A 19877-nucleotide genomic window follows, 5' to 3' on the forward strand; every position below is an offset into this window, starting at 1 on the left:
CTCCCCACCCCCACCCCCCCCCACCCACTGGCACCGGTGATGCCCCCAACCTCACCCACAACAACCCCGCCCCCCCACGATGACATCACAATGGAGCTGCTGAACATGTGACACCTTCCACCAGCCCTGATTGGACAAAAGGAGCTGACCATGTCACAATGGCACCCCCTCCCCCCCCCCCCCCCCCCCCCACCGAACGTTGCAAAAAGGTCAACATTCCGTCATTTGCATGTTCCGCGGTGAGGTCACTCCTGTCGACGGGGGTGGGGGGGGGGGGGGGTTGGTCAGACCACCAGTGGTCCAATCGGAAGTGAGAAAAGACTGACCCGCATTTCTCTAGCGCCTAACCCCACCGCAGGACGTCCCAAAGCGCTTCCCAGCCAATGAGGTCCTTTTCATTTTCAAGGTGGCCCCTGTTGTCAGGGGGGGTGGGGGAAGGGGCCAGCCAACTTGTGCACAGCAAGATCCCACAAACAGCTAAATGATCATCAGCCAGGTCCGTCTGTTTCTCTTTGGTGGTGTTGGTTAAGGGGTAAATATTGGGCCCCAGGACAAGAGGGAGAGCTCAGCACCCACCCGCACCCCCCCCCCAGCTGCTCCTCTTCCAACAGCGGCTGTTGGGTCTCTTACAATCACCCGAGGGGGGAGACAGGAGCCTCGTAGTGACATCTCATCCTGAAACACGGCACCTCGGACAGTGCGGCACTCCCTCAGTACTGACCCTCTGACAGTGCGGTAATCCCTCAGTACTGACCCTCTGACAGTGCTGCACTCTCTCAGTACTGACCCTCCGACAGTGCAGCACTCCCTCAGTACTGACCCTCCGACAGTGCAGCACTCCCTCAGTACTGACCCTCCGACAGTGCAGCACTCCCTCAGTACTGATCCTCTGACAGTGCGGCGCTCCCTCAGTACCGACCCTCCGACAGTGCGGCCCTCCCTCAGTACTGACCCTCCAACAGCGCAGCACTCCCTCAGTACTGACCCTCCGACAGTGCGGCGATCCCTCAGTACTGACCCTCTGACAGTGCTGCACTCCCTCAGTACTGACCTTCCGATAGTGCGGCACTCGCTCAGTACTGACCCCCTGACAGTGCGGCACTCCCTCAGTACTGACCCTCTGACAGTGCGGTGATCCCTCAGTACTGACCCTCTGACAGTGCGGCACTCCCTCAGTACTGACCCTCTGACAGTGCTGCACTCCCTCCGTACTGACCCTTCGACAGTGCGGCACTCCCACATTACTGACCCTCTGACAGTGCGGCGCTCCCTCAGTACTGACCCTCCGACAGTGCGGCGATCCCTCAGTACTGACCCTCCGACAGTGCAGCACTCCCTCAGCACTGACCCTCCGACAGCGCGGTGCTCCTTCTACACTGGCACCGGGAGCGTCGGCCTGGATTACAGAGCTCGAGTCTCTGAAGAGTGGACTCGAACCCACTCGTGCAAACGGGCTACACCACCAGGCTTCCATGAATAAAATGTCCTTCATTGGCTGCGCCAGCCTGAGGCGGTGCAAGGCGCTAGATAAACGCAGGTCTGTCTGACCGCTCCCCACCAGCCCCCCCCGTACAACATGTCACCGTCTAACACTAAGCACTTGTCAAAGATTCATCTCAATTCCTTGAGCTGCTGCCTTTAGCTGGCTCAGTGTGATAGCCGCCACTCCTGTGGCTGTTTATATCAGGCTTCGGGCCTCAGTTCCTTCCTGTGCCTATCAGTGTCCTTAAACCTGGGATCCTTCATTTCCTCCCAAGCATTGCGAGGCAGCTCTGCAACTTAACCCTTCTTCCCAACCGAGGATTGGATAGTTCTGCTCTGAGCCACCATCACCTCCTGGAGCACTAAGCCTGAGGGAGGGGCAAATTTTTTCTTTAATTCCCCCCTCCCCCCCAGTTCCTGCTGGAATTTGTCTCCCCCCTTCCCCTAATTCCTGCTGGAATTTGTCTCCCCCCTTCCCCTAATTCCTGCTGGAATTTGTCTCCCCCCTCCCCCACAATTCCTGCTGGATTTTGTCTCCCCCCCCCCCTTCCCCTCCCCCAATTCCTGTTGGAATTTGTCTCCCCCTCCCCCCCAATTCCTGCTGGAATTTGTCTCCCCCCTCCCCCACAATTCCTGCTGGAATTTGTCTCCCCCCTCCCCCACAATTCCTGCTAGAATTTGTCTCCCCCTCCCCCACAATTCCTGCTGGAATTTGTCTCCCCCCTCCCCCACAATTCCTGCTGGAATTTGTCTCCCCCCTCCCCCACAATTCCTGCTGGAATTTGTCTCCCCCCTCCCCCACAATTCCTGCTGGAATTTGTCTCCTCCTCCCCCACAATTCCTGCTGGAATTTGACTCCCCCCTCCCCCACTTCCTGCTGGATATTGATCCCATCTCCCAAATTCCTGCTGGAATTTGTCTCCCCCTCCCCCCCAACTTCCTGCTGGATATTGATCCCATCCCCCAAATTCCTGCTGGAACGTTACCCTCCCCTCCCCCAGTTCCTGCTGGAATTTGTTCTCTCTCCCCCACTTCCTGCTGGATAACGTTCACCTTCCTCCCAGTTCCGACCGGAACTCGTCCCCCTCTTGCGGACATGGCTGGAGGTTCCTGACGCTCGCGGAACATTCACCTGCCACAACCCAGTGCCGATCAGGGGAGTGGGGGGGAGGGTTGGGGGCTGGCCATTCACCCCACTGGAGTGGGAATGCTGGCGGTGAGAGACGGAGCACCAGCACCAGCAGAAAGTTGGGGGAGGAGGGTGGGGCGGAGGCTGAATGGCTGTCAATGCTAGCCCACATCTCAACCTTCCAGTCCAGTATCCAGAGCACAGCAAGACCTGGACAATATCCAGGCTCAGGGCTGCCAGTGACAAGTAACATTCACACCACACAAGTGCCAGGCAATGACCATCTCCAACAAGAGAGAATCTAACCATTGCCCCTTGACATTCAATGGCATTACCATCACTGAATCCCCCACTATCAACATCCTGGGGGTTACCATTGACCAGAAACTGAACTGGACCAGCCATATAAATACTGTGGCTACAAGAGCAGGTCAGAGGCTGGGAATCCTGCAGTGAGTAACTCACCTCCTGACTCCCCAAAGCCTGTCCACCATCTACAAGGCACAAGTCAGGAGTGGGATGGAATACTCCCCACTTGCCTGGATTGAGTGCAGCTCCCACAACACTCAAGAAACTCGACACCATCCAGGACAAAGCAGCCCCGCTTGATCGGCACCACATCCACAAACATTCACTCCCTCCACCACCGACGCACAGTAGCAGCAGTGTGTGTACCGTCTACAAGATGCACTGCAGCAACTCACCAAGGCTCCTTAGACAGCACCTTCCAAACCCACGACCACTACCATCTAGAAGGACAAGGGCAGCAGACACATGGGGAACACCACCACCTGGAAGTTCCCCTCCGAGCCCCTCACCATCCTGAATTGGAAATATATCGGCCGTTCCTTCACTGTCGCTGGGTCCAAATCCTGGAACTCCCTCCCTAACAGCACGGTGGGTGTACCTACACCACAGGGACTGCAGCGGCTCAAGAAGGCAGCTCACCCCTTCTCAAGGGGCAATTAGGGATGGGCAATAAATGCTGGGCCCAGCCAGCGAAGCCCACATCCCGGGAATGAATGACTTTAATTTTATGGCATCCACTCGTCAGCTCACCCTCAACCCTCCAACCCCTCCCCTCCCTCCGTCTGACTCTCTCGAAGGTAACGACCCCGTGGATGGGGTTCAGGCCTGCGCAGATTCCAGCTCTACCCCGGAAGTAGCCATTCCTCACCCGCGAAACTGAACCTCAAGGGCGGGCGGTCTATTCAACCTGATGAAGCATCACAATCATGTCTAATCCCCTCCTGTGGGAGTTGCTCTTCAGAGGTCTATATGTACTTGACACACATGCGGGGGTATGTGCTGGGAGGAGCGGGACTAATTGGGTAGCTCTTTCAAAGAGCTGGCACAGGCCGGATGGGCTGAATGGACTCCTTCTGTTTATAAGGCTCTACGAGAGAGAAAAGCAAAATTATTCCTTTTCAAATGACAAGTTGCTTTTATTCCCTCGAGTGTGGAAGATTAAGGGGGGATCGAATCGAGGGGTTTAAGATGATTAAAGGATTCAATGGGGGTCGATAGAGAGAAACTGTTTCCTCTGGTGGGGGTGGGGAGTCCAGAACAAGGGGGGGCAGAAGCTTAAAATTGGAGCCAGGCCCATTCAGGGGTGATGTCAGGAAGCACTTACACACACACACACACACACACACACACACACACACACAGACACAGACACACACAAACACACACACACACACACACACACACACACACAGACACACACAAACACACACACACACAGACACACACACAGACACACACACTCTCACACACACACACAGACACACACACACACTCTCACACACACACACACACACACAGAGACACACACACACACACACACACAGACACACACACACACAGACACACACACACACACACAGACACACACACACACTCTCACACACACACACACACACACAGAGACACACACACACACACACACACAGACACACACACACACAGACACACACACACACACACAGACACACACACACACTCACACACACACACACACACAGAGACACACACACACACACACACACAGACACACACACACACACACAGACACACACACACACTCTCACACACACACACACACACACAGAGACACACACACACACACACACACAGACACACACACACACTCTCACACACACACACACACACACAGAGACACACACACACACACACACACAGACACACACACACACAGACACACACACACAGACACACACACACACACAGACACACACACACACAGACACACACACACAGGGGAGCGGGAATCTGGAACTCTCTCCCCCACCCCAGAAATAACTGTCAAGGGGAGGAGGGGGTCAATTGGAAATTTCAAGATAGATTTTTGCGAGTTAAGGGACATGGAGTCAAAATGGGGAAGTGATATGAATCAGCCAGGATCTGACTGAATGGGCAGCAAGGCGCTATCCTGACCCTGTGTAACAGGTTCGAAGGGGCTGAATGGCCTCCTCCTGTTCCGGTGTGACAGGCTCAAGAGAGGCGGAATGACCTCATGCTCCTGTGTTACAGACTCGAGATGGGGCTGAATAACCTCCTCCAGTTCGTGTGTAACAGACTTGAGGAGGGGTTGAATTGGCCTCCTTCTGTTCCTTTGTAACAGGCTCAGGGATGGCTGAATGGCCTCCTCCTATTCCTTTGTAACAGGCCCTAGAGGGGCTGAATGGCCTCCTCCAGATCCTGTGTAACAGACTCGAGAAGGGGCTGAATGGCCTTTCCTGTTCCATTTTAACAGTCTCAAAAGGGGCTGAATGGCCTCCTCCAGTTCCTGCGTTACAGACTCAAGAGGAGGCTGAATGGCCACCTCCAGTTCCTGTTTAACAGGCTCAAGAGGGGCTGAATGGCCTCCTCCTGTTCCTGTGTGACAGGCTCAAGAAGGGGCTGAATGGCCTCTTCCTGTTCCTTTGTAACATGATCAAGAGGGGCTGAATGGCCTCCTCCAGTTCCTGTGTAACAGACTCAAGAGAGGCTGAATGGCCTCTTCCTGTTCCTGAGTAACGGACTCGAGATGGGGATGAATGGCCTCCTCCTGTTCCTTTGTAACATGCTCAAGAGGGGCTGAATGGCCTCCTCCTGTTACTATGTAACAGGCTCAAGAGAGGCTGCAGAGCCTCTTCCAGTTCCTGTTTAACAGGCTCAAGAGGGGCTAAATGGCCTCCTCCTGTTCCTTTGTAACATGCTCAAGAGGGGATGAATGGCCTCCTCCTGTTTCTGTGTAATAGACTTGGGAGGGGCTGAATGGCCTCCTCCTGTTCCTGTGTGACAGGCTCAAGAGGGCTGAAAACCCTCCCACTGTTTCTGTGTAACAGGCTCGAAGAGTGGCTGAATGGCCTCCTCCACTTCCTGTGTAAAGGACGTGAGGAGGGGCTGAATGGCCTCCTCCTGTTCCTGTGTGACTGGCTCAAGAAGGGGCTGAATGGCCTCTTCCTGTTCCTTTGTAACATGCTCAAGAGGGGCTGAATGGCCTCCTCCTGTTACTGTGTAACAGGCTCAAGAGAGGCTGCAGAGCCTCTTCCAGTTCCTGTTTAACAGGCTCAAGAGGGGCTAAATGGCCTCCTCCTGTTCCTTTGTAACATGCTCAAGAGGGGATGAATGGCCTCTCCTGTTTCTGTGTAACAGACTTGGGAGGGGCTGAATGGCCTCCTCCTGTTCCTGTGTGACAGGCTCAAGCGGGCTGAAAACCCTCCCCCTGTTTCTGTGTAACAGGCTCGATGAGGGGCTGAATGGCCTCCTCCACTTCCTGTATAAAGGAAGTGAGGAGGGGCTGAATGGCCTCCTCCTGTTCCTGTGTGACTGGCTCAAGAGGGGCTGATTGACCTCCTCCAGTTTCTGTGTAACAGGTTCAAGAAGGGGCTGAATGGCATCTTCCTGTGCCTGTGTGACAGGCTCAAGGGGAGCTGAATGGCCTCATGCTCCTGTGTAACAGACTCGAGATGGGGCTGAATAGTCCACTCTTGTTCCTGCAGAATAGGCTTGAAGTGCTGAAAGGTGCTCCTCCTATTACTGTGTGACAGTCTCAAGAGGGGCTGAATGGCCTCCTCCTGTTACTGTGTAACAGGCTCTAGAGGGGCTGAATGGCCTCCTTCTCTTCCTGTGTGGCAGGCTGAAGGAGCTTAATGGCCTCCTCTTGTCCCTGTGTAACAGGCGCGAGAAGGGGCTGAATAACCTCCTCCAGTTCCTGTGTAACAAGCTCGAGGAGGGGCTGAATGACCTCCTTCTGTTCCTGTGTGACAGGCTCAAGAGAGGCTAATTGGCCTCCTCTAGTTCCTGTGTAACAGGCTCGAGGAGGGGCTGAATGGCCTCCTTCTGTTCCTGTGTGACAGGCTCAAGAGGGGCTAATTGGCCTCCTCTAGTTCCTGTGTAACAAACTCGAGGTAGGCTGAATGTACTCCTCCTGTTCCTGTGTGACAGGCTCAAGACAGGCTGAATAACCTCCTCCAGTTCGTCTGTAACAGAGTCGAGATGGGACTGAATGGCCTCCTCCAGTTCCTGTGTGACAGGTTGAAGAGGGGCTGAATGGCCTCCTCCACTTACTGTGTAACAGACTCGAGATGTGGCTGAATGGCCTCCTCCTGTTCCTGTGTGACAGGTTGAAGAGGGGCTGAATGGCCTCCTCCACTTACTGTGTAACAGACTTGAGACGTGGCTGAATGACCTCCTCTTGTTCCTCTCTGACAAGCTCAAGGAGCTTAACGGCCGCCTTCTCTTCCTGTGTAACAGGCTCTAGAGGGGCTGAATGGCCTCCTCCTGTTCCTGTGTAACAGGCTCAAGACAGGCTGAATAACCTCCTCCAGTTCGTGTGTGACAGGTTCAAGAGGGGCTGAATGGCCTCTTCCTGTTAGTGTGTAACAGGCTCTTGAGGGGCTGAATAGCCTCCTCCTGTTCCTGTTTAACAGGCACAAGAAGGGCTGAATGGCCTCCTCCTGTTCCTTTGTAGCATGCTCAATAGGGGCTGAATGGCCTCCTCCTGCTCCTGTGTAACAGACTCGAGATGGGGCTGAATGGTCTCCTCCTGTTCCTGCATAATAGGCTCGAATTGCTGAAAGGGGCTCCTCCTGTTCCTGTGTAACAGGCTCAAAAGTGGCTGAATTGCCACCTCCTGTTACTGTGTAACAGGCTGGAGGAGGGGCTAAATGGCCTCCTCCTGTGCCGGTGTAACAGGCTCAAGAGGTACTGAATAGCCTCTTTCAATTCCTGTGTAAAGGACTCGAGGATGGGCTGATTGACCTCGTCCTGTTCCGGCGTAATAGACTCGAGACAGGCTGAAAGACCTCCTCCAGTTCCTGTGTAACAGCCTCAAGAGGGGCTGAATACTCTCCTCCAGTTCCTGTGTGACTGGCTTAAGAGGGGCTGATTGACCTCCTCCTGTTCCTGTGTAACAGGTTCAAGAAGGGCTGAATGGCCTCCTTTAGTTCCTGTTTAACAGGCTTGAGAAGGGCCTGGATGGCCGTTCCTGTTCCTGAGTAACAGGCTTGAGAAGTGGCTGAATGGCCATCTCCTATTCCTTTTTAACAGGCTCAAGAGGGGCTGAATGGCCTCCTCCAGTTCCTGTGTAACAGGCTCAAGTGAGGCTGAATGGCCTGTTCCGGTTAGTGCGTAACAGGTTCTAGAGTGGTTGAATGGGCTCCTCCTGTTCCTGTGTGAGAGGCTCAAAAGAGGCTGAATGGCCCCCCGCTTTTCCTGTGTGACAGGTTCAAGAGGGGCTGAATGGCCTCCTCCTGCTCCTGTCTAACAGACTCGAGATGGGGCTGAATGGCCTCCTCCTGTTCCTGCGTAACAGTCTCAAGAGGGGCTGAATGGCCTCCTCCTGTTCCTTTTTAACAGGCTCAAGAGGGGCTGAATGTCCTCTTCCTGTTACAGTGTAACAGGCTCTAGAGGGTCTGAATGGCCACCTCCACTTACTGTGTAAAGGACTTGAGGAGGGACTGAATGGCCACCTCCAGTTCCAGTGTAACAGTTTCGAGGAGGGGCTGAATGGCCTCCACCTGTTCCTGTGTAACAGTCTTGAGAGGGGGCTGAATGGTCTCCTCCTGTTCCTGCATAATAGTCTTGAATTGCTGAAAGGGGCTCCTCCTGTTCATGTGTAACAGACTCGAGATGGGGCTGATTTGACTCCTCCTGTTCCTGTGTGACAGGCTCAAGGAACTTAATGACCACCTCTTGTTCCTGTGTAACAGGCTCGATGAGGTGTTGAATGGTGTCCTCCTGTTTCTGTGTGACAAGTTCAAGAGGGGCTGAATGGCCTCCTCCTGTTCCTGTGTGACAGGTTCAAGAGGGGCTGAAAGGCCTCCTCTAGTTCCTGTGTAACAGGCTCGAGAGGGGCTGAATGGCCTCCTCGAGTTCCTGTGTAACAGGCTCAAGAGGGGCTGAATGGACTCCTGCTGTTCCTGTGTAAAAGACTCGAGATGGGGCTGAATGGTCTCCTCCTGTTCCTGGATAATTGGATCGAATTGCTGAAATGGGCTTCACCTGTTTTTGTCTGATAGTCTCAGGAACGGCTGAATGGCCTCCTCCTGTTCCTGTGTAACAGGCTCAAGAGGGGCTGAATAGCCTCCTCCTGTTCCAGTGTAACAGGATTAAGAGGGGCTGAATAGCCTCCTCCTGTTCCAGTGTAACAGGATTAAGAGGGGCTGAATAGCCTCCACCTGTTCCAGTGTAACAGGATTAAGAGGGGCTGAATAGCCTCCTCCTGTTCCAGTGTAACAGGTTCAAGAGGGGCTGAATAGCCTCCTCCTGTTCCAGTGTAACAGGATTAAGAGGGGCTGAATGGCCTCCTCCACTTACTGTGTAAAGGATTCGAGGAGGGGCTGAATGGCCACCTCCTGTTCCGGAGTAACAGACTCGAGGGGGGCTGAATGGCCTCCTCCACTTACTGTGTAAAGGATTCGAGGAGGGGCTGAAGGGCCTACTACTATTCTTGTGTAACAGGCTCTAGAGGGGCTGCATAAAATCCTCCTGTTCCTGGGTGACAGGGTCAAGGAGCTTAATGGCCTCCTCTAGTTCCTGTGTAACAGGCTCAAGACGGGCTGAATGGGCTCCTCCTGTTCCTGTGTGACAGACTTGAGAAGGGGCTGAATGGCCATCTCCTATTCCTTTTTACCTGGCTCAAGAGGGGCTGAATGGCCTCCTCCATTTCCTGTGTAAAAGGCTCAAGAGAGGCGGAATGGCCTCTTCCTGTTACTGAGTGACAGGTTCAAGAGAGGCTGAATGGCCTCTTCCTGTTACTGTTTAACAGGCTCATGAGTGGCTGAATACCCTCCTCCTGTTTATGTGTAACAAACTTGAATGTTGGCTGAATGGCCTCCTCCTGTTCCTATCTAACAGGTTCTAAAGGGGCTGAATGGCCTCCTCCACTTCCCGTGTAACACACTCAAGCGAGGCTGAATGGCCTCTTCCTGTTACTGTCTAAGAGGCTCTAGGGTGGCTGAATGGCCTCTTCCTGTTCCAGTGTGACAGGCTCAAGAGGGGCTGAATGGCGTCCTCTTTTTCCTTTGGAATAGGCTCGAGGAGGGGCTGAATGGTCTCCTCCTGTTCCGGTGTAACAGGCTCAAGAGGGGCTCAGTGGCCTCCTCCACTTACAGTGTAAAGGATTCGAGGAGGGGCTGAATGGCCACCTCCTCTTTCGGCGTAGCAGACTCGAGGGGGGCTGAATGGCCACCTCCAGTTCCTGTGTAACAGGCTCTAGAGGGGCTGAATAAAATCCTCCTGCTCCTGGGTGATAGGGTCAAGGAGCTTAATGGCCTCCTCTAGTTCCTATGTAACAGGCTCGAGAAGGGGTTGAATGGCTTCCTCTAGTTCCTGTGTGACAGGTTCAAGAGGGGCTGAAAGGCCTCCTCTAGTTCCTGTGTAACAGGCTCGATAAGGGCTGAATGGTCTCTTCCTGTTCCTGTATGACAGGCACACGAGGGGTCTGAATGGCCTCCTGCTGTTCCTGTGGGACATGTTCAAGAGGGGCTGAATGGCCTCCTCCTGTTCCTGTGTGACAGGCTCTAGAAGGGCTGAATGGACTCCTCCTGTTCCTGTGGGACATGTTCAAGAGGGGCTGAATGGCCTCCTCCTGCTCCTGTGTAACAGACTCGAGATGGGGCTAAATGTTCTCCTCCTGTTCCTGCATAATCGGCTCGAAGTGCTAAAGGGGCTCCTCCTGATCCTGCCTGACAGTCTCAAGAATGGCTGAATGGCATCTTCCTGTTCCTCTGCAACAGGCTCAAGAGGGGCTGAATGGCCTCCTCCTGTTCCTGTGTAACAGGCTCAAGAGGGGCTGAATGGCCTCCTCCTGTTCCTGTGGGACATGTTCAAGAGGGGCTGAATGGCCACCTCCAGTTCCTGTGTAACAGGCTCTAGAGGGGCTGAATAAAATCCTCCTGTTCCTGAGTGACAGGGTCAAAGAGCTTAATGGCCTCCTCTAGTTCCTATGTAACAGGCTCGAGAAGGGGCTGAATGGCCTCCTCCTCTTCCTGTGTGACAGGTTCAAGAGGGGCTGAATGGCCTCCACTTGTTCCTGTGTGACAGGTTCAAGTGGGGCTGAATAGCCTCCTCCTGTAACTGTGTGACAGGCTCTAGAAGGGCTGAATGGACTCCTGCTGTTCCTGCGGGACATGTTCAAGAGGGTCTGAATGGCCTCCTCCTGTTCCTGTGTGACAGGCTCTAGAAGGGCTGAATGGACTCATGCTCCTGTGTAAAAGACTCGAGATGGGGCTGAATGTTCTCCTCCTGTTCCTGTGTTAGAGGCTCAAGAGGGGCTGAATGGCCTCTTCCTGTTCCTGTCTGTGACAGCTCAAGAGGGGCTGAATGGCCTCCTGCTGTTCCTGTGTAACAGACTCAAGAGGGGCTGAATACCCTCCTGTTCCTTTGTAACAGGCTCGAGGAGGGGCTGAATGGCCTCCTCCTGTTCCTGTGTAACAGGCTCGAGGAGGGGCTGAATGGCCACCTCCAGTTCTTGTGTAACAGTCCTGAGAGGGGGCTGAATGGCCTCCTCCGTTCCTGTGTGACAGGCTCGAAGAGGGGCTGAATGGCCTCTTCCTGTTCTTGTGTGACTGGCTCAAGAAGGGGCTGATGACATCTTCCTGTTCCTTTGAAACATGCTCAAGAGGGGCTGAAAGTCCTCCTCCAGTTCCTGTGTAACAGGTTCAAGGAGGATCTGAATAGCCTCCTCTAGTTCTTGTGCAACAGGCTCAAGAGAGGCTGAATGGCCTTCTCATGTTCCTGTGTGACAGGCTCAAGAGGGACTGAATGCCCTCTTCCTGTTCCTGTCTGTAACAGTCTCAAGAGGGGCTGAATGGCCTCCTCCAGTTACTGTGTAAAGGATTCGAGGAGGGGCTGAATGGCCACCTCCAGTTCCTGTGTAACAGTCTTGAGAGGGGGCTGAATGGTCTCCTCCTGTTCCTGTGTGACAGGCTCAAGAGGGGATGAACGGCCTCCTCCTGTTCCTGTGTGACAGGTTCAAGAGGGGATGAACGGCCTCCTCCAGTTCCAGTGTTACATTCTCGGGACAGGCTCGAGAAGGGCTGAATGGCCTCCTCCTGTTCCTGTGTGACAGGTGCAAGAGGGGTTGAATGGCCTCCTCCTGTGCCTCTGTGACAGGCTCATGGGGAGCTGAATGGCCTCATGCTCGTGTGTAACAGGCTCGAGATGGGGCTGAATGGTGTCCTCCTGTTCCTGCATAATCGGATCGAATTGCTGATAGGGGCTCCTCCTGTTCCTGTCTGACAGTCTCAAGAACAGCTGAATGGCATCATGTGTAACAGACTGAAGAGGGGCTCAGTAGTCTCCTCCTGTTCCTGTGTGACAGGCTCAAGGAGCTTAAGGACCTCCTTTTGTTCCTTTGTATCAGGCTTGAGGAGGGGCTGAATGGCCTCCTACTGTTCCGGTGTAACAGTTTCAAGAGGGGCTCAATGGCCTCCCCCTCTTACTGTGTAAAGGATTCGAGGAGGGGCTGAATGGCCACCTCCAGTTCTTGTGTAAAAGTCTTGAGGGGGGCTGAATGGTCTCCACCTGTTCCTGTGTGACTGGCTCAAGAGGGGCTGAATGGCCTCCTCCACTTCCTGTGTAACATTCTCAAGAAGGGGCTGAATAACCTCTTCCTGTTCCTGTCTGACAGGCTCATGGGGAGCTGAATGGCCTCATGCTTGTGTGTAAAAGACTTGAGATGGGGCTGAATGGTCTCCTCCTGTTCCTGCATAATCGGATCGAATTGCTGATAGGGGCTCCTCCTGTTCCTGTCGGACAGTCTCAAAAACGGCTGTATAGCCTCCTCCTGTTCCTGTGTAACAGGCTCAAGAGGGGCTGAATAGCCTCTTCCTGTTCCTGTGTAACAGGCTCGAGGAGGGGCTGAATGGCCTTCTTTAGTTCCTGTTTAACAGGCTCGAGAAGGGCCTGAATGGCTTTTCCTGTTCCTGAGTAACAGACTCGAGATGGGGCTGAATGGCCTCCTCCTGTTTCTATGTAACAGGCTCGAGGAGGGGCTGAATGGCCCTCTCCAGTTCCTGTATATCAGGCTCAAGAGGGGCTGAATGGCCTCCTCCTGATCCTTTGTAACAGGCTCAAGAGGGGCTAAATGGCCTCCTCCAGTTCCTGTGTAACGTTCTCAAGAAGTGTCTGAATGGCCTCTTCCTATTCCTGTGTGACAGGCTAGAGAAGGGCTGAATGGTCTCCTCCTGTTCCTGTGTAACAGGCTCGATGAGGGGCTGAATGGCCTCATGTTCCTGTGTGACAGGCTCAAGGAGCTTAATGGCCTCCTCCTATTCCTGTGTGACATGTTCAAGAGGGGCTGAATCGCCTCCTCCTATTCCTGTGTGACAGGCTCATGGGGAACTGAATGGCCTCATGCTCCTGTGTAAAAGACTCGAGATGGGGCAGAATGGCCTCCTCCTGTTCCTGTGTGACAGGTTCAAGAGGGGCAGAATGGCCTCCTCCTGTTCCTGTGTGACAGGTTCAAGAGGGGCAGAATGGCCTCCTCCTGTTCCTGTGTGACAGGCTCAAGAGGGGCTGAATGTCCTCCTCCTGTTCCTGCATAATAGGCTCGAATTGCTGAAAGGGGCTCCTCCTGTTCCTGTGTAATAGGCTCGATGAGGGGCTGAATGGCCTCCTCCACTTACTGTGTAAAGGATTTGAGGAGGGGCTGAATGGCCAGCTCCTGTTCCTGCATAATAGGCTCGAATTGCTGAAAGGGGCTCCTCCTGTTCCTGTGTAACAGGCTCAAGAAGGGGCTGAATGGCCTCCTCCGGTTCCTTTTTAACAGGCTCAAGAGGGGCTTAATGGCCTCCTCCTGTTTCTGTGTAACAGACTTGAGAGGGGCTGAATGGCCTTCTCCATTTCCTGTGTAACAGGCTCGAGGATGGGCTGAATGGCCTTTCCTGTTCATGTGTGACAGGAGCCAGAGTGGCTGAATGGCTTCCTCCTGTTCCTGTGTAACAGGATCAAAATGGGCTGAATAGCCTCCTCCTGTTCCTGTGTGACAGGTCCAAGAGGGATTGGATAGCCTCCTTCTGTTCCTGTGTGACAGGCTCGAGGAGGGGTTCAATGGGCTCCTCCTGTGCTTGTGTGACAGGTTCAAGAGGGGCTGAATGGCCTCCTCCTGTTCCTGCATAATAGGCTCGAATTGCTGAAAGGGGCTCCTCCTGTTACTGTGTAACAGGCTCGAGGAGGGGCTGAATGGCCCTCTCCAGTTCCTGTATATCAGGCTCAAGAGGGGCTGAATGGCCTCCTCCTGGTCCTTTGTAACAGGCTCAAGAGGGGCTGAATGGCCTCCTCCAATTCCTGTGTAACATTCTCAAGAAGGGTCTGAATGGCCTCTTCCTATTCCTGTGTGACAGGCTAGAGAAGGGCTGAATGGTCTCCTGCTGTTCCTGTGTGACAGGTTCAAGAGGGGCTGAATGGTCTCTCCTGTTCCTGCATAATAGGCTCGAATTGCTGAAAGGACCTCCTCTTGTTCCTGTGTAACAGGCTCGAGAAGGGGCTGAATGGCCTCCTCCTGTTACTGTGTAACAGGCACAAGATGGTCTAAGTAACCTCCTCCAGTAAGAAACTTGAGATTGGGCTGAATGGCTTCCTCCTGTTCCTTTTTAACTGGCTCTAGATGGGCTGAATGGCCGTCGCCTGTTTCTGTTTAACAGACTTGAGAAGAGACTGAATGGCCTTCTCCTGTTCCTGTGTAACAGGCTCAAGCGAGGCTGAATGGCCTCTTCCTGTTACTTTCTAACAGGCTCTAGATTGGCTGAATGGCCTCCTCCTGTTCCTGTGTGACAGGCTTAAGAAGGGGCTGAATGGCCTCTTCCTATTTCTTTGTAAGATGCTCAAGAGGGGCTGAATGGCCTCCTCCTGTTCCTTTTTAACAGGCTCAAGAGGGGCTGAAGGTCCTCTTCCTGTTACAGTGTAACAGGCTCTAGAGGGTCTGAATGGCCACCTCCACTTACTGTGTAAAGGACTCGAGGAGGGGCTGAATGGCCACCTCCAGTTCCATTGTAGCAGGCTGGAGGAGGGGCTGAATGGCCTCCACCTGTTCCTGAGCAACAGGCTCGAGATGGGGCTGAATGGCCTCCTCCTGTTCCTGTGTAACAGGCTCGAATTGCTGAAAGGGGCTCCTCCTGTACCTGTGCAACAGGCTCAAGAGGGGCTGAATGGCCCCTCCTGTTCCTGTCTGACAGGAGCAAGAGGGGCTGAATAGTTTCCTCCTGTTCCAGCGTAACAGGCTCAAGAGGAGATGAATAGCCTCCTCCTGCACCTGTGTGACAGCCTCCTCTTGTTCCTGTGTAACAGGCTCGAGGAGTTGTTGAATGGGCTGCTCCTATTGCTGCGTAACAGGCTCATGGGGAGCTGAATGGCCTCATGCTCCTGTGTAACAGATTCGAGATGGGGCTGAATAGTCTCCTCCTGTTCCTGCATAATAGGTTTGAATTGCTGAAAGGGGCTCCTCCTGCTCCTGTGTAACAGGCTCAAGAGGGGCTGAATATCCTTCTCCTGTTCCTGTGTAACAGTCTTTAGAGGGGCTGAATGGCCTCCTCCAGTTCCTGTGTGACAGGCTCAAGGAGGTTAATGATCTCCTCTTGTTCCTGTGTAACAGTCTCGATGAGGGGCTGAATGGCCTCCTCCAGTTACTGAGTAAAGGATTCGAGGAAGGGCTGAATGGCCTACTACTGTTGTGTAACAGGCTCTAGTGGGGCTGAATGGCCTCCTTTAGTTCCTTTTTCGAGAAGGGCCTGAATGGCCTTTCCTGTTCCTGAGTAACAGACTCGAGATGGGGCTGAATGGTCTCCTCCTGTTCCTGTGTGACAGGAGCAAGAGGGGCTGAATAGCATCCTCCTGCACCTGTGTAACAGGCTCGAGGAGGTGTTGAATGGCCTCATGTTCCTGTGTAACAGGCTCGAGATGGGGCTGAATGGCCTCCTCCTGTTCCTGTGTAACAGGCTCGATGAGGGGCTGAATGGCCTCAAGTTCCTGTGTGACAGGCTCAAGGAGTTTAATGGCCTCCTCCTATTCCTGTGTGACATGTTCAAGAGGGGCTGAATGGCCTCCTCCTATTCCTGTGTGACAGGCTCATGGGGAGCTGAATGGCCTCATGCTCCTGTGTAACAGACTCGAGATGGGGCTGAATGGCCTCCTCCTGTTCCTGTGTAACAGGTTCAAGAGGGGCAGAATGGCCTCCTCCTGTTCCTGTGTGACAGGTTCAAGAGGGGCAGAATGGCCTCCTCCTGTTCCTGTGTGACAGGTTCAAGAGGGGCAGAATGGCCTCCTCATGTTCCTGTGTGACAGGCTCGAGGAGGTGTTGAATGGCCTCTTGCTCCTGTGTAACAGACTCGAGATGGGGCTGAATGGCCTCCTCCTGTTCCTGCATAATAGGCTCGAATTGCTGAAAGGGGCTCCTCCTGTTCCTGTGTAACAGGCTCAAGAAGGGGCTGAATAGCCATCTCCTGTTCCTGTGTAACAGGCTCAAGAGGGGCTGTATGGCCTCCTCCAGTTCCTGTGTAACAGGCTCGAGGATGGGCTGAATGGCCTTTCCTATTCATGTGTGACAGGAGCCAGAGTGGCTGAATGGCTTCCTCCTGTTCCTGTGTGACAGGTTCAAGAGGGGCAGAATGGACTCTTCCTGTTCCTGTGTGACAGACTGAAGAGGGGCTGAATAGCCTCCTCTTGTTCCTGTGTAACAGGCTCGAGGAGGGGTTCAATGGGCTCCTCCTGTGCCTGAGTGACAGGCTCAAGAGGGGCTGAATAGCCTCCTCCTGTTCCGGTGTAACAGACTCGAGAGGGGCTGAATGGTCTTCTCCTGTTCCTTTGTAACAGGCTCAAGAGGGGCTGAATAGCCTCCTCCAATTCCTGTGTAACATTCTCAAGAAGGGGCTGAATGGCCGCTTCCTATTCCTGCGTGACAGGCTAGTGAAGGGCTGAATGATCTCCTGCTGTTCCTGTGTGACATGTTCAAGAGGGGCTGAATGGCCTCATGCTCCTGTGTAACAGACTCGAGATGGGGCTGAATGGCCCCCTCCTGTTCCTGTGTAACAGACTGAAGAGGGGCTCAATAGTCTCCTCCTGTTCCAGTGTAACAGGCTCAAGAAGGGGCTGAATGGCCTCTTCCTATTCCTGCATGACAGGCTAGAGAAGGGCTGAATGATCTCCTGCTGTTCCTGTGTTCCTGTGTGACATGTTCAAGAGGGGCTGAATGGCCTCCTCCAGTTCCTGCATAATCGGCTCGAATTGCTGAAAGGGGCTCCTCCTGTTCCTGCCTGACAGTCTCAAGAACGGTTGAATGGCATCCTCCTGTTCCTCTGTAACAGGCTCTAGAGGGGCTGAATGGCCACCTCCTGTTCCAGTGTAACAGACTTGAGATGTGCTGAATGGCCGCTTCCTGTTTCTGTGTAACAGATTTTGGAAGGGGCTGAATGGCCTCTTCCTGTTACTGTATACGAGGCTCTAGAGGGGCTGAATGGCCTCCTCCTGTTCCTGTGTAACAGGCTCAAGAGAGGCTGAATGGCCTCCTCCAGTTCCTGTTTAACAGGCTCCAGAGAGGCTGAATGGCCTCTTCCTGCTACTTTCTAACAGGCTCTAGAGTGGCTGAATGGCCTCCTCCTGTTCCTGTGTGACAGGCTTAAGAAGGGGCTGAATGGCCTCTTCCTATTTCTTTGTAAGATGCTCAAGAGGGGCTGAATGGCCTCCTCCTGTTTCTGTGTAAAAAACTTGAGTGGGGCTGAATGGCCTCCTCCTCTTTCTGTGTAAAAAACTTGAGAGGGGGCCGAATAGTCTGCACTAGTTCCTGTGTAACAGGCTCGAGGAAAGCCTGAATGGCCTTTCCTGTTCATGTGTGACAGGCGCCAGAGTGGCTGAATGGATTCCTCCTGTGTCTGTATAACAGGATCAAAAGGGGCTGAATAGCCTCCTCCTGTTCCTGTGTAACAGGCTTGAATTGCTGAAAGGGGCTCCTCCTGTGCCTTTGTGACAGGTTCAAGGGGGGCTGAATGGCCTCCTCCTGTTCCTGCATAATAGGCTCGAATTGCTGAAAGGGGCTCCTCCTGTTACTGTGTAACAGGCTCGAGGAGGGGCTGAATGGCCTCCTTTAGTTCCTGTGTAACAATCTCGAGATGGGGCTAAATGGCCTCCTCCTGTGCCTGTGTAACAGGCTCGAGGAGGACCTGAATGAGCTCCTCCTGTTCCTGTGTAACAGGCTCAAGGAGGGGCTGAATGGCCACCTCCTGTTCCGGTGTAACAGGCTGGAGGAGGGGCTGAATGGCCTCCACCTGTTCCTGAGTAACAGACTCGAGATGGAGCTGAATGGCCTCCTCCTGTTTCTGTGTAACAGACTCTAGAGTGGCTCAATGGCTTCTTCCTGTTACTGTGTAACAGGCTCGAGGAGGGGCTGAATGGCCTCTTTTAGTTCATGTGTAACAATTTCGAAATGGGGCTGAATACCCTCCTCCTGTTCCGGTGTAACAAGCTCAAGAGGGGCTGAATGTCCTCCTCCTGTTCTTTTGTAACAGGCTCAAGAGGGGCTGAATGGCTTCCTCCTGTTCCTGTGTAACAGGCTCAAGAGGGGCTGAATAGCCTTTCCTGTTCCTGTGTGACAGGCTTAAGAAGGGGCTGAATGGCCTCCTCCTGTTCCTTTTTAACAGGCTCAAGAGGGGCTGAATGTCCTCCTCCTGTTCCAGAGTAACAGGCTCGATGAGGGGCTGAATGTCCTCCTCCTGTTACTGCGTAACAGGCTCTAGAGGGTCTGAATGGCCACCTCCAATTACCATGTAAAGGACTCGAGGAGGGACAGAATGGCCACCTCCAGTTCCAGTGTAACAGGCTCAAGGAGGGGCTGAATGGCCTCCTCCTGTTCCTGTATAACAGACTCGAGATGGGGCTGAATGGCCTCCTCCTGTTTCTGTGTAACAGACTTTGGAAGGGGCTGAATGGCCTCCTCTTATTTCTGTGTAACAGACTCGAGTGGCTCAATGGCCTCTTCCTGTTACTGTGTAACAGGCTCGAGGAGGACCTGAATGACCTCCTTCTGTTCCTGTGTAACAGGCTCGAGAAGGGGCTGAATGGCCTCCTCTTGTTCCTGTGTAACAGGCTCGAGAAGGGGCTGAATGGCCTCCTCTTGTTCCTGTGTAACAATCTCAAGATGGGGCTGAATGGCATCCTCCTGTTCATGTGTGACAGGCACAAGATGGTCTTAATAACCTCCTCCAGTTCCTATGTATTAGGATCAAGAGGGGCTGAATAGCGTCCTCCAATTCCTGTGTAACATTCTCAAGAAGGGGCTGAATGGCCCCTTACTATTCCTGCATGACAGGCTAGAGAAGGGCTGAATGATCTCTTGCTGTTCCTGTGTGATATGTTCAAGAGGGGCTGAATGGCCTCCTCCTGTTCCTGTGTAACAGGCTCATGGGGAGCTGAATGGCCTCATGCTCCTGTGTGACAGACTCAAGATGGGGCTGAATGGTCTCCTCCACTTACTGTGAAAAGGATTCGAGAGGGGCTGAATGGCCACCTCCAGTTCTGGCGTAACAGACTCAAGAGGGGCTGAATGACCTCCTCCTGTTCCTGTGTGACAGTCTCAAGGGTGGATGATTGGCCTCCTACAGTTCCTGTGTGACAGGCTCAAGAAGGGGCTGAATGACCTCCTCCTGTTCCTGTGTAAGAGGCTCAAGAGGGGCTCAATGGTCTCCTCCACTTACTGTGAAAAGGATTTGAGGAGGGGCTGAATGGCCACCTCCAGTTCTGGCGTAACAGACTCAAGAGGGGCTGA

This window comes from Carcharodon carcharias (genome assembly GCF_017639515.1).
Source record: "Carcharodon carcharias isolate sCarCar2 chromosome 36 unlocalized genomic scaffold, sCarCar2.pri SUPER_36_unloc_2, whole genome shotgun sequence".
Classification (NCBI taxonomy): domain Eukaryota; kingdom Metazoa; phylum Chordata; class Chondrichthyes; order Lamniformes; family Lamnidae; genus Carcharodon; species Carcharodon carcharias.